Source organism: Symsagittifera roscoffensis, chromosome 2 (genome assembly GCF_963678635.1).
Source record: "Symsagittifera roscoffensis chromosome 2, txSymRosc1.1, whole genome shotgun sequence".
NCBI lineage: Eukaryota > Metazoa > Xenacoelomorpha > Acoela > Convolutidae > Symsagittifera > Symsagittifera roscoffensis.
This window is the reverse complement of record NC_087063.1, coordinates 61,324,213-61,337,450: the sequence shown is the minus strand read 5'-3', so window position 1 is coordinate 61,337,450 and position 13,238 is coordinate 61,324,213. Positions and strand designations below refer to the sequence as shown.

The following is a 13,238-nucleotide window of genomic DNA, read 5'->3' as shown; positions in this document are numbered from 1 at the left end:
TGGACACCCCATCAGTGGTGTAGCCTACCATCAAAACCGCTTCCGTCGCAGACTCTCGACACTCGCCCTGTTCCTCCAGTTGTAGGATGGCATTCAGCATCACTGCCATTCTCTCGTCCACTTGAGTACAATCCAGGTCCCTCAGCCGTCTGTACAATTCGTCAAGTGTGGGCTTTTTCAGAGCCGACGGCATGGACTTCCAGTATCGATCTGCCATTTCTGTGATTTCACTTGAGTCCTTGAGTATTAGCAACTTGAGTTTTACCTGAGCAACTTGAGTTTTATCTTTTTGAGATATCGTTTTCTTCTTCCAATTGAATATAGATGAGTAGTCAATATGAGTTCAACAAATCAATCTGAAAATAACACCCGATTTTTTAGACCGACAAGCTGTGTCCCTAACCAGAAAACCCTATTACTTTTATGATTAAAAACCCTCTCCTTTTCGCCCTACTAAAATAGTTCAATTTAAATTTTCTAAAAACATGCAGATACATTTTATGTTTTAGCACCATCAATCATTTAAAATAATAATTGTCATGCCAATCACCCCTAAGATCCCTTACCTGTTTTGTACCCCAGTACCTAGCTCAAGACTCCTCCCTCACACCCGACTCGATACTCCCGTGTACCCGACTCAGGCGATGCTCAAGTAGTACTTCTTATGAAGATACACCATTATCTCAGTTTCTGCAAAGACTACATGTAAGATAGCGTACAATTCCCTTGGGCTCAGTTTGCCCCTGTTTGGGTCATACACCGGCATCGAGACCTCTGTTATCTCTCTTTCAATCATGAAGTCTCGTAGTCTTGTTAGTGCCAACATTACGTGTTCAGGATCAATTGTGTTCCTGTCATTGACCCTCGTCACTAAGAAGCACAGGTATTTCCCTGGGACTTGTGCTACTGATGGTGGGAGCGCTGCCATCCCTCCCAGTCCTGGTCTCTGTCTGAACAGAAACTCTACGTTCTGGTATTCTCTCTTGAAGTCAGCCTCCAGTCTTGATTTGAAACTCATGTCTGCCGTGATGCAGATCGCGCTCGTTCTGTTTGACAGGATGAAGTCACTATCTGTTATCATGATGTTTTCCGAGTACTGATTGGGTATTTCAAATTTCGTTTTGAAATTCCGGCCTATGTTAGGCTCTGGCTCTTCTTCTTCCAGCTCCAGTTCGCTTGTTTCTCTCACTTCCTTAAGCTTCTTTATCATCAAATTTTCGGTGTGGGTAAGTCCTACCCCCACTCCCCGGACAAAAATATTTATCGACGTCCCCGTCGATGTTGTCGGGTCTGCATTGTCCGGTGGAATGTCCAGCGGCCTGTCTGTCGCCGTCCAGCCGAAGAGAGGGTCTTCTGACTTCACGTATTTTTCTGCTGACACGTCGACTTGCTGGATACTCTGTCCTCCATGGCTTTCGTCTTTGACGTCGCGTATCCACTCCAGTATCCTCAAGTTCGTGTTCTCCCTCCTTTCCATCTCGCTCTGTTCGAGGTCCGTCTCCATTTCTGGTGTCGAGTAGTCTTCCTGGGGATAGTGTCCACCATCATCAATGACCTGCCATTCCTCTTCGGCTTCCAGTTCGCCTGCACTCAGTAATTCTTCGCCCAATTTGTCTGGCTGTATCTTGTCGATCAAGAAGTCATCCCCGTATCTGTTGTACCTCATGCCCGTCCGTTTACGATTGCCAGTTCTGGTTCCCGGTGATATTGGTCGATCTGGCTCCATCCACTTCGGCACCTCATCTTGCTCCGGGTCGTTCCAGTCTTCTTCTGCAAACGATCCTGCTTCAGACTCCACCTCTATCTTTTCATTGTCGTCCAAGCTCAAGTTTTCATTGCCATCATTTTTCTCTCTGGTGCCCCTTTCATTTACTTCACACGCTGGCTCTACCACCAGGTACTCGAGACCCTCCATGTCTTTCGGTAGGCACCAGTCTTCCGGGGACGGGACGTGAGGCTTCAGATTTTCGTAATGTGCTGCTCGCCCAGTACTCAAGCGGTAGAACCGTCCTTGTTGATGTACTTCCGTTATCATGAATGGTCCCCTCCACTTCTTGAGTAGTTTCTTTGTTCCCTTGGGCGGTATTACATTTTGGAAGACCCACACGTACTGGCCCACTTCATATGGCTTTGCTTTTAGTATTTTTTCATCATATTTCTTGCGTTGTCTCATTTGCGCTTGCGCCGTATTCCTCCTGCATAGCTCGTTCAGCTCTTGTTGTCTTTTGATCGCTTCCTTCACATATGCTTGAGGCGACGTCCTCTTCCCCTCGAATTCCGGGTAGAAAAATGTTAGAGGCATTGCCCTCTCCCTGCCTGTCAACATCATGTAAGGACTGATGCCCGTCGTTGAGTGTTGAGTACTGTTATAGGCTCCTACTACCTCTGGCAGGTATTTGTCCCAGTCCGTCATGTATCTTGAGCAGTACACCCTTAACATGTTGACCAGTGTCCTGTTCTGTCTCTCTACCAACCCATTGGTCTGTGGATGATAGGTCGTCGAGTGTGCTTGAGCAATGTGCGATCTCTTCATCAATTCTTTTGTCAAGTCCCCCACAAAAGCTTTGCCGTTGTCCGACTGGAAAGTCATTGGACAACCATACCGCGATATCCAATGCGTTATCAGATGATCACATATCTCCTCGGCTGAGGCTGTCTGGCACGGAACCGCTTCCGCCAACTTTGTGAAGTGATCTATTATAACCAGTATTTGGTTATAACCCGACTCCGTCATGCAGATTTTCTGATGGTCTATCTGCACCACCTCATTGAATTCCGAACTCTCGACAGACTTGAGGGGAAACTTCATCTTCCTTGGGTCTTTTACCTGAAGGCATGCTAGGCAGGCATTCACCCATCTCTCGCAAGCTTTTCTCATTCCCGGCCAGTCAAACCTATGAAGTATCCTTTGTTGCACTTTATCTATCCCCTGGTGGCCCATCTAGTCGTGTGATCTGAAAAGCACCTCCGTTTGGTACAATTGTGGTAGTATGATGAGGTTGTGTTTGTGTAATATCTTTTCCTCATCTCTCCTCTTGCACGCTACCACCCCTTCAGCTGTGTGATAAAGTAAGTCTCTCTTTTCTTTGTAGAACTGGCTCAAGATCTTGTAGCTGTCTTCCTCAAGTTCCCCCTTCTCTTTGACTCCCGAATGGATCCATTTGGAGAGGTTACTTGTCATTCACCCATCTCTCGCAAGCTTTTCTCATTCCCGGCCAGTCAAACCTATGAAGTATCCTTTGTTGCACTTTATCTATCCCCTGGTGGCCCATCTAGTCGTGTGATCTGAAAAGCACCTCCGTTTGGTACAATTGTGGTAGTATGATGAGGTTGTGTTTGTGTAATATCTTTTCCTCATCTCTCCTCTTGCACGCTACCACCCCTTCAGCTGTGTGATAAAGTAAGTCTCTCTTTTCTTTGTAGAACTGGCTCAAGATCTTGTAGCTGTCTTCCTCAAGTTCCCCCTTCTCTTTGACTCCCGAATGGATCCATTTGGAGAGGTTACTTGTCATTTTGTCATTCTTCTGGGCTCTTATTAGGTCTGACAGCCTATATCTCGCCTTGACGTGCTCCTTTAGCGCCAGGATCTGTCCATTCATCTCACCAGGGTTGTGGATGTCATCGCTCAGTTTCACGCATATCATCCTTTTCACAATTTTCATGTCGTCTTCTGGTACCAGATTCGTTCTGACGTTTGAGTTGCACGATAGTTTCCTGAATGGATTTCTTGAAACCGCTATTTTCTCGAGCTCTTCACCACCTCGTACCTCTTGTATTTCCAGATTGTACGTTCCTGAAGATGGATCCGTCTGTAACTCCCTGTCGTGTTGTCTTATCTTCTCTTCCGCTAATATCATGCACAGACTGTCTTGGCCTTCGCTGCTCTCATCCGAGTCTTCATCCCATTCTTCACGCTCCCCGGACAATTTCCCTTCTCCGGTTTCTTCTTCTTCCATGAATCTGGACCACTCCCCGGACTCTTGATCTAGTCCCAGGTGTTCAGCCTCTTCTCTGAATGTCACTTTCTTACTCCTGACTTTTGTCTGCTCCAGAATATTTTCGGGGATTTTTTCAACTAGTGATCGCACAACATCCTTGCTATCAGTGACGCTTCCTCTTGAGGAGTAAGTATTGTTCACTGTTTCTTCTCTCCGAAGTATAGTTAGTTCCGGTGCTTCCTGACCTTTCCCTTGGATCATGGGCTTATCATCTGATAGTTTCTCGAGCAACCTCATTAAGTCTTCATCTATTCTGACAGTTCCCTCCTCTACCTGGTTGAGATCATAACCTTTTGCCTTGAGCGTTTCCTTCACGATCTTGGACCTGAGCATGATTCCTATTGGAATCCTTCTGCTTTTCTTCAAGATGGTTTTTTCAAGAGGCTCTTTTGGTAATTCGGGATGATCTTCAATCGGTTTGCCTGATTTGTCCAGCCATCTCGTGAGTGGAAGACTGTCGTACGTTTCCTTGTCCATGAAGGAGAAGCCATCTTTGATCTCAGGTCTGTCCGCCTCTCTTTGTTCTTGTCTCTCGTAGAACTCCGTCTTCTTACTCAAGCTGTCGGCATTTTGATGTTTATCTCGCGTTCTATGCTCAATTATCATGTTGTATCCGTCCAAGCGAACTATCCACCTCCCAATATAGCTCTGGTCCATTGAGTACGTTTTCAGCCAGCTTAGTGCTCGGTTGTCTACTCGCAGCTTGAAGGGCTCACTGCCTAGGTATGCTCTGTATTTCTCGACAAAGGTGACCACTGCGAACATCTCTGCTTTCGGTGCTCCGTACTTCATTTCTGTGTCACTTAGGACTTTGCTCCCGTATGCTATTGGTCTCAAGACTGTCTTCCCATTCCATTCTTGTTCTTGATGGAGAATCCCAGAAATCGCGACTACCGACGCATCCGTGTCCAGCACGTACATCCCCTTCTCAGTCGGCATACCCAGTACTGGTGCCTCACATAGCTCTTTCTTTATTCTCTGGAATGACTCTTCTGCCGCGTTGTTCCACGTGAACTTCTTGCCCTTGTGTCTCATTAATTGTTGCATCGGGTATACCTTGTCCGCATAGCCTTTGATGAATTCCCTATAATAGTTAGCGAAGCCCAGGAAGCTCATCAACTGGTGCTCTGTCTTCGGTGATTTCCAGGTTAGGACTGCTTCCACGGCGTCTGGATCAGGTCTGATGCCGTGCTTGTCCACCATCCTGCCCAAATATTTTATTGAGTCCTTGAGTATCTCACACTTTGATGGTTTACACTTCAGCCCCGATCTTTTCATGCACGCGAACACCTCGTCAAGTCTCTCAATGTGGTCTTCTAGTGTTGGCGTTGCTATTACCACGTCGTCCACGTAGCACATTACCAGGTTGCCATACTTCTTCGTCACGCCTATCAGCGCGTGTGCCATCAGCCGCTGAAACGTGGCTGTGGCATTGCAGAGTCCAAACGGCATCCGTTTCCATTGAAACAGACCCAACTCGCAGGCGAACCCTGTCTTGTCCCTGTCTTGCTTCCTTAATGGTACCTGCCAAAAGGCCGAGCCTAAATCAAGAGTCGTAAAAAATTTTGCATCACCTAACTTCGAGAGGCTCTCATCAATTCTAGGTATGGGATAGGCATCCTTCACCGTGACGGAGTTCAGGTATCGAAAGTCACAATAAAACCTCAACTGGTCGCCTTTCTTTTTGGCCATCACTACTCGGACTTGGATGGTTCTATCATGTCATACTCTAGTAACGTCTCGATTTCTTTTCTACACGCGTCCGATTTGTGTGGGGTCATGCGCCTCGCCCCCTCCCTGTGTGGTACCGCGTTTTCCTCAAGTTCTATTTCATGCTCAACAAAATTACAACACCCGATATCCGCCTTATGCCTCGATAAAACTTCCTCGTTCCGCTCTAGTACGTCCTTGATGGCTTCGAGCTGTTCATCTTTCAGTTTGCCCCTCAAATGTTCAATCTCCGGCAGAACCAGTTTATCAGTCTGCATTTCATCTAGTGTGGGTCGCTCTGGAAAGTTCGAACAGCTCGACAGCCCATCGTCCGTTTCTGACTTAAGTGATTTAATAAGACCTGAAGAATCTTTAATTTTTTGCAATCGTCTCAAGATACAAATTTTGTCCCTGTGATTGGGACAATCAACAGCTTCACTTTGTTTTGAGTTCTCAATCATTTCATATCGAGTTTAAACCGGTAAAGCATATCCCAGTTTCCTCTCTCTCTGTATCGTGATCGGTATATCAAGAGTATTCAACAAGACACTGACGCAGTGGCCGCTCTTCGTTATCGAGAAGGATCTTCCTAAAACAGCAGCACTTTGACTATTAGGATTCGGAACTATACACACTTGCTTGTTGTCACTTAGTTCATTGTAATTTTTCATCCTCAAGCCTACGATTGCCGCTTCATTCGCCTTTAGCCTCACCCTCCTACTCAAGAATACCGGTGCTTTAGTTTCATTTGCCATTATTAAATTTACCGGTTTGATTGCGTACCTCCTATCCGGGTTCCGTATCCTGAACATTGCGTTATTTAGATCAATCGTTACGTCGAAATTCCTGATGAAGTCTCTGCCCAAAATGAATTGGTCAGATTCATCTAGGTTTTCTACCACGAGAAAGCTCATCCACAGGTTACGTTCCCCCAAATTGAGGGCTATTATCGGCGTCCTGCCCAGCACCCGAAGGGCCCCTTTGTTTGCAGCTGACAGCCGTATTCTCGAGTCAATCAAATATCCTTTGTCAAAGCCCATCCGTTCCCAAGTTTCGATTGGTATGACGCTCAAGACTGCTCCCGTATCAAGTAACCCACGTAACTGAGTCTTTTTGCCACTTATGTCTAGCACGTGCCCTGTCACATCTGCCTCCGTCCCGATGTGCATCGCATCTTCTTCAAGCATGGCGCAGTGTCCAATCGATTTCACTTTCAACTCTTCTTTCCCTACGTAGATTTGCCCAATTAGGTCTTCGTCACATGTTATCATTGTCTTGGTATAGATGTTGATTCCATCTATATTTAGCATCACCTCGTGTGGACCATAAGCTTCAGTATACCTGTTATCAACACGTACCGACTTGCTGCCCCCTCTCATGAGTAGTGCTCTCAACGCTCTAGAAGTAGTTTGTGGGCTTATACAACTCAAGTAATCTGCGTAGACGTCAATGTGCATTATTGTCTGGTCGCTCGGTTCGCTCAAGTTTCTGATTACCTCGTGGCCTCCCACTGTGATTATCGACATTATTCTAGCCCCGATTTTCGATATCCTGCTTCACTTTGTTGATGGCCTCCGCTGCCGCCTTCTCGTAATCTATTTCTGGGGCTTTCTTCGCCGTGGCCTCTGCTGCACTACCACATTGTGTTACAGCTTTCACTGTTTTCGTTGGTAGCTCTACATTCGGTCCCTCAAGTTTTGTCGTCTCGAATTCACCTTGTCTGTTTCTCTGGTTCTGCACTGCTGCCAATGCCAACTTGTGTTTTGGATGACTCTGATTCTTGACCGCTTCCCAGAACAACGGACAGTCCATCCTGAAGTGCCCCTCTTGGTTACAGAAGAAGCATCTTGCACCTATTTTGATGATCAAGCCACTATAGAACTCGTGTTCTTCCATCTGGCTCATATCTTCCTCATCTGGTGCATATCCCAAACTCTTCATGCCCTGTTTGTATGTCGTGCAATCCGCCACATGATGATCAACTGACCCGCAGTTAGCACACGACCTGCGTTTGTCCATGTCATCTCTAGGCTTGTACCATGACGACCTTTGTGGCTGACTCCCCCCTTGGGTGTTCCTGTTGTCTGAGTACGAGTATTTCTTGGGTTTCATCAGCATGTATTTTCTTGAATTCTGCCTCATCTCTTCTGGAGTTGGCGCACTATCTTTCGACAAAGTGTAATACGTTGCTAACATCGTTCTCAAGTCATCACTCTTTACCCCATCAATAAACTTTGAGGCTATGCTCAAGTTTCTTCTATTGGTAGATTCTTCTGGGTCACTCCTTCTTCTCAAGCTCTCGAGATCGTCTAGGAACCTGTCTATCGATTCGTCATCTCTCTGTCTCCTTTTTTCAAATCGCATCATCGCTTGATGACCCTTCATGCCTGAGCCGAATCTATTCAACAGTATTTCAAAGATTTTGTCCGCGGTATCGCGTTCTTCTTCTTTCTTCGCCACCACGCATTTTAATGCCGTGCCTTCTAAATTGCTGAGTATGGCTGTGCACGCTTGTCTTTCATCGTTCAAGTTGTCCTGTTCTAGGTGTAGTCTCATCACTTCCACCCAAGTATCAATGCATCCATCAGAGTCATCTTTGAATTCTTTTGGTTTTTTGAATGTTTTTCTGGATTTTCCCTCTCTTCTATCATTCGAGTCAGTGTTCGTTGTGGCGAAGGCCTCTAGAGTTCTATTCATTATCTCCCAAGTGTTTGCCCATGTCATAGCATCCGGTCCTGCGTTGCTGTTAGCTGTTGAGTCCCCCGGATCAGTCGTTGTATTCGACGTTCCATTCTTCATTATTGTTTTCGCGGCTGTTGGTGCTATGCTCACCGTATCCCGGGTTAAGGACAACGGTGTCGATTGCCGTTTGTTCCTTTGTGGTTCTACAAAGTCGACTCTGGTGCCTTGCGTACGATCCGCTGCCGGTCTTTCTTGTGAAGTAGAACTTCTCAAGATTGCATCCAATTTCGCCTGTATTGCACACGAACTTTCGGCCTGATTCTTGCTCATTGTGTCCATTCTCTTTTCCAGGCTACCTAATTGGCTGTTGACATCATCATATCGGTTTTTCAACTGTTGCATATCTTTTTTGATGTTCTTTTCTCGTTCTTCATTGGTGGCTTCTACCTTATCTGACATTTCCTTGAGTCTCTCATCTGTTGCCTTAGCCAGGTTAAAATAACTATCCAGATACTCGTGCTTGTTGTATCTTAATTCTTTTCTTATCACCTCTCTGTCCTCTTCACTGTGCTTTAGTTTTTTGTCAATCTGATTCAGTTTCGCCATCAAGTCACCCAGCTCAATGGTAGCCTCTTCATCGTCAGCCGTCGGTCTCTCTTTGGCCGTAGCCTCTGCTTTAACTTGTTCCTCTCTTGGATTGGCTTCTGTCGTCTTCGTGCTCACTGTCCCAAATGTTCGTGCTCTTTCAGCTTTTGGTTCTTCAGTCACATTTTCTTTCGTTTTAATTCCGACCATCATTGCCAACTTTTCCGTAAAAGATGTCTTTTTTACTTGAGAGTCTTCTTTCACCGTTTCTTCGGTGTTGCCTATTGCATCTTCCGCATTGTCTATGGGTGAGAACTCTATGGGTTTCGGGTTTGGTTCTTCTGCATTGGGCATTGGAGTTGACTCCGTCGCCATTTTCCCTGTTTCATCCACACTTTGATCGGGTGTCTCTAGATCAATCTCGATGGTGGGTTCTACTCGTTCCCCTTCCGTGCCCTCTTTTGCTCTGTTCTCCGCTGTACTCCTTGTGCTGACCATGTTAACTGAAAAGCTCTTCTTTGTTATCTTCGGACCCATTGATGTTGTTTTGCGTAGCGACGAATTATACTTTGCTTCGGTAGATCTTTTTTCAGCTACCGGTACCCTGCTCCGCCTCATTATTTACAATTGTTATTATTTACAGTATTATTATCTACAAAATTTCTACTCTAAGGTTAAAAACTCTAAGGAAAAAGAAATTGACAATTCGCTAAAAACAATTTTTCTTAAACTCTTGTAAGCTCTTTCGTGTTAGGTTAGGATAGGGAACGTATTGTTATAATTGGTACTTCAACCTAACCTATTACTTCTTTAGTACCCCCTTCCTAATGCTGTTCCAAGACTTTCCCTCTACCGTCCCAAGACTATTCAGTGTTGTCCCAGTACTCTTGTTGGTATCCTCAGTCCAACGTCCCTAGACCAACGTCCCAAGACTAACGTCCCAAGGCCAATGGCCCAAGACCAACGTCCCAAGACTAATGTCCCAAGACGAACGTCCCAAGACTAATGTCCCAAGACCAATGGCCCAAGACCAACGTCCCAAGACTAACGTTTCAAGACCAATGGCCCAAGACCAACGTCCCAAGACTAACGTCCCAAGACCAATGGCCCAAGACCAACGTCCCAAGACTAACGTCCTAAGACCAATGGCCCAAGACCAACGTCCCAAGACTAACGTCCCAAGACCAATGGCCCAAGACCAACGTCCCAAGACTAATGTCCCAAGACTAATGTCCCAAGACCAATGTCCCAAGACCAATGTCCCAAGACCAATGTCCCAAGACCAACGTCCCAAGACTAACGTCCCAAGACTAACGTCCCAAGACCAATGTCCCAAGACCAATGGCCCAAGACCAATGTCCCAAGACTAATGTCCTAAGACGAACGTCCCAAGACTAATGTCCCAAGACCAATGGCCCAAGACTGTTTCGTACCAAGACTGCTCTGGTCCAAGACTGCCCCAATGCTGCACTGTCCCAAGACTGTGTTGCCCCAAGACTGTCCCCAGACTGCAATGTCCCAAGACCAATTCGGTACTGTCCCAAGACTATTCACTGAGTGTCTGGATATCGGATTTCTTTCTTCTTCGTTGTAGGGACTTCTTGGTTCACTGTACCTTGTACCACCACTCAAGCTCTAGTGAAAATTTTCCCAAAAACCCTCTCTTGGTTGCCAAATCTGACCCCCCTTTTTTTAGTTACCTCTTTTTCAATGTTCCCAGCAATTGAAAGCCAAAACTTGTGCGCAGGTATCTTGTGATCACCTGTTTGTATAAAAAACCAATCGCAAATCTTCACCAAAATGCAACAATATATATATAAAAAAAAGTTTTAAACCAGAAAAAATCATAAAACAGAGAAATCAACCCACCTAAAATTCAAAGGAGACAAATGTCAACCTTCTTTCGAAAAAAATGTCTGGTACCTAATTGCCACACGTTTTCCTCCCCCCCACTAGTGATCTTATTGGGTGTCACAAAAACTGTCTATGTCCGTTCCCCCCTACCAATCCAACCAGCGTACCAATCTTAACTCGAGTTAAATTTTGGATATCCACCTATTATTACCACGCGTGTTGATGGCTAATGTAACTAAATCAACGATGTCGATTAATTAGTTACTCTAATTTCCCCCCTTTTTACAATTTACAACCGCCAACCTCTAACCTAACCAGCCCCCCTACTAGCCTCCCCCCTCTTTAGCCCCCCTCTTAAGCCGAAAAATCCCTTAAGCGCCGGGTGCTAAACCTCTCGAGAGAAAACCGTAGACCTGTTTCCAGGCCTGCTTGAGTAAAAACTGCCTCAAAACAATGGGACTCCGCTTATCCAGTTTTACACTTATTTCCTATAATGTAATGTGGATTCTAACGATACCCGTTGCTCGACTTGAGAACACCCCTGTTCGTCCTCTTGTAGTGGTCCTGTGCTGGTTGTCTCTGTTCTGCACTTGACAGCAGAACCACTTTCCCGCTCGACTGGTCACCTCTTCCAATCAAGTCTCCTAGTGGTCCGTTTTGATCCTTGTGAACCACTTTCCCACTCGACTGGTCACCCTTTCCAGTCAAGTCTCCTAGTGGTCCGGTTGGGTCGCAATCTATCTGAAAACCCTTAACAACGCCCCCCACTCGGGCACCTTACTGAAGTCACTGGTTTAAATTGCTAGATTGATCGAAACGATCGGTCTTATAAAACAGTATGTGTATACTATTTAATTAATACAAAGGTTTGATCCAACTAATTTGGTGTCAAAGTCACTGTCTTTTTTCTTTTTATGGTTTTTTTTTATTTGTATTCTTTTTTGCTCGTGTTTTTGTCCCCCTAGTTGCCCCCCTTCACTCGGTTAGCTAAGCCTCGTTCGGAGAGCGTTCCCGCTGAACCGTACCACCGGTACTCTAGAATGGGCATGTAGCCCGGAGCTGTGTCAAGTGGGTTCGACTCCGTAGTCATGATGTCGTAAAAACACCCAGGAGCGCCATAAAAACACTATGTAACAGTCGCCTACTTTAGTCACATATGAGGCTTAAGAAAAATAAGCCCTATAACCATTGGCTCAAAAGTCAGGGACACTATCTCTTGTGTTTTTCTGCCTCAAGAACGGTCGGAGCCAATTCGGTTCGCTTGCGACATGAGACTAGAACCCGTTACAGCTTAAAGGCCACTACCAAAATACCCCCCCCCCACTCTAGAAATAAAAACGTCCCCATACTTAGGTCTCGAAATACCCAAAATACATGAACGCCGTTAAAAACCGGGTCGGAACAATCCGCTTAGTTACTTTTTATTGGACAGTGGAACTTTGATCCATTTCAGATGGATCAACCTAAAACTCGCCTTATCTCAACATAACTATCATAAAATACACTCGAGAAATTTAAATTAAGAACTCACATGTCGATGCACTTGAGTATGAGGAGTAAGTAAAAGATGAGCAGCTTGAGAATTGAATAATATAACTAAATAAGTTTGATGCTAATTAGTTTTAACAACAGAAGTAAGTTCTGTCTCAAGAATCAAAGTTTCTGAATGAACCATTGGGACACTCGAGTTGTCCACTCTTCCATTGAATGTTCACTCCTTTCCGTTCGAATAGTCGTCCTTTCTCAAGTCTGTATTCTATTTTCCTGTTTTCAGGATAAGACAGCTCTACTCTCTTATTATTTCGTATCGAGAAATTGCGAATAGCAATTTCCTGCCTTTTTCTTGAGAAGTTTCCCGCAATTGTTAATTCGGTCGTTCTGATTTTTGACTTTTGCGTTTTCAGTTGGTTCGAGAAAACTGAGCATGACAGGCTCCATTCGAAATTTCCAAAATTAAAATTTCACTCCAAAATTACGTGTTTCTCAAGGTCAAACCTCCAGACATGACCGACTGGCACAGTTTCGGCTCAATCTCGACGTCATGGCAAACCTCGTTCATGAGGTTGGCGAATGTGTCTCAGATTTCATTGTGTCTTAAGTGTGTGTAACCACCCTTTGCACAGTGAAGCGCATGTGTCAAGTTAAAATCAGCACCACATGCACATGTGAGTGGGGTTTTGGTTTGTTCCCATCCGTATCTTTAGTAAATACCATCTCTGAACTCTGATTTATTCAGGTTGAAGTTGTATCTGCTCAGTGGTAGAGCATTGAGCCAGTTAGAGGCTCCCTTTTCAGAGGCCAGGTCGATTGCGTATTTATCTGTTTCATTTAAGGAGTTATTGAGGTTTGTCTTTTTTCGATTTGTTCTATCAGTTTTCAATTTTTTGATTTTTGTGACATTCGACCAGA

General features: G+C 45.2%; 3 protein-coding genes across 3 annotated transcripts in view; all 3 read right to left on the bottom strand.

Annotated features, from left to right (window-relative positions):
* LOC134839562 (uncharacterized) overlaps window positions 1–6,067 on the bottom strand; it is a 239,426-nt gene extending 233,359 nt beyond the window's left edge. The window contains exon 1 of the mRNA XM_063855153.1: window positions 6,058–6,067. The gene's annotated coding sequence lies outside the window, so the exon portion shown is untranslated. The remainder of the gene's footprint in view (window positions 1–6,057) is intronic.
* The window catches only part of LOC134839565 (flotillin-1-like), a 108,065-nt gene that overhangs the window by 68,111 nt on the left and 26,716 nt on the right, over window positions 1–13,238 (bottom strand). The gene's annotated exons all lie outside the window — the stretch shown is intronic.
* Window positions 1–13,238, bottom strand: part of LOC134839564 (flotillin-1-like) — a 62,333-nt gene that overhangs the window by 22,381 nt on the left and 26,714 nt on the right. The window lies entirely within an intron of this gene.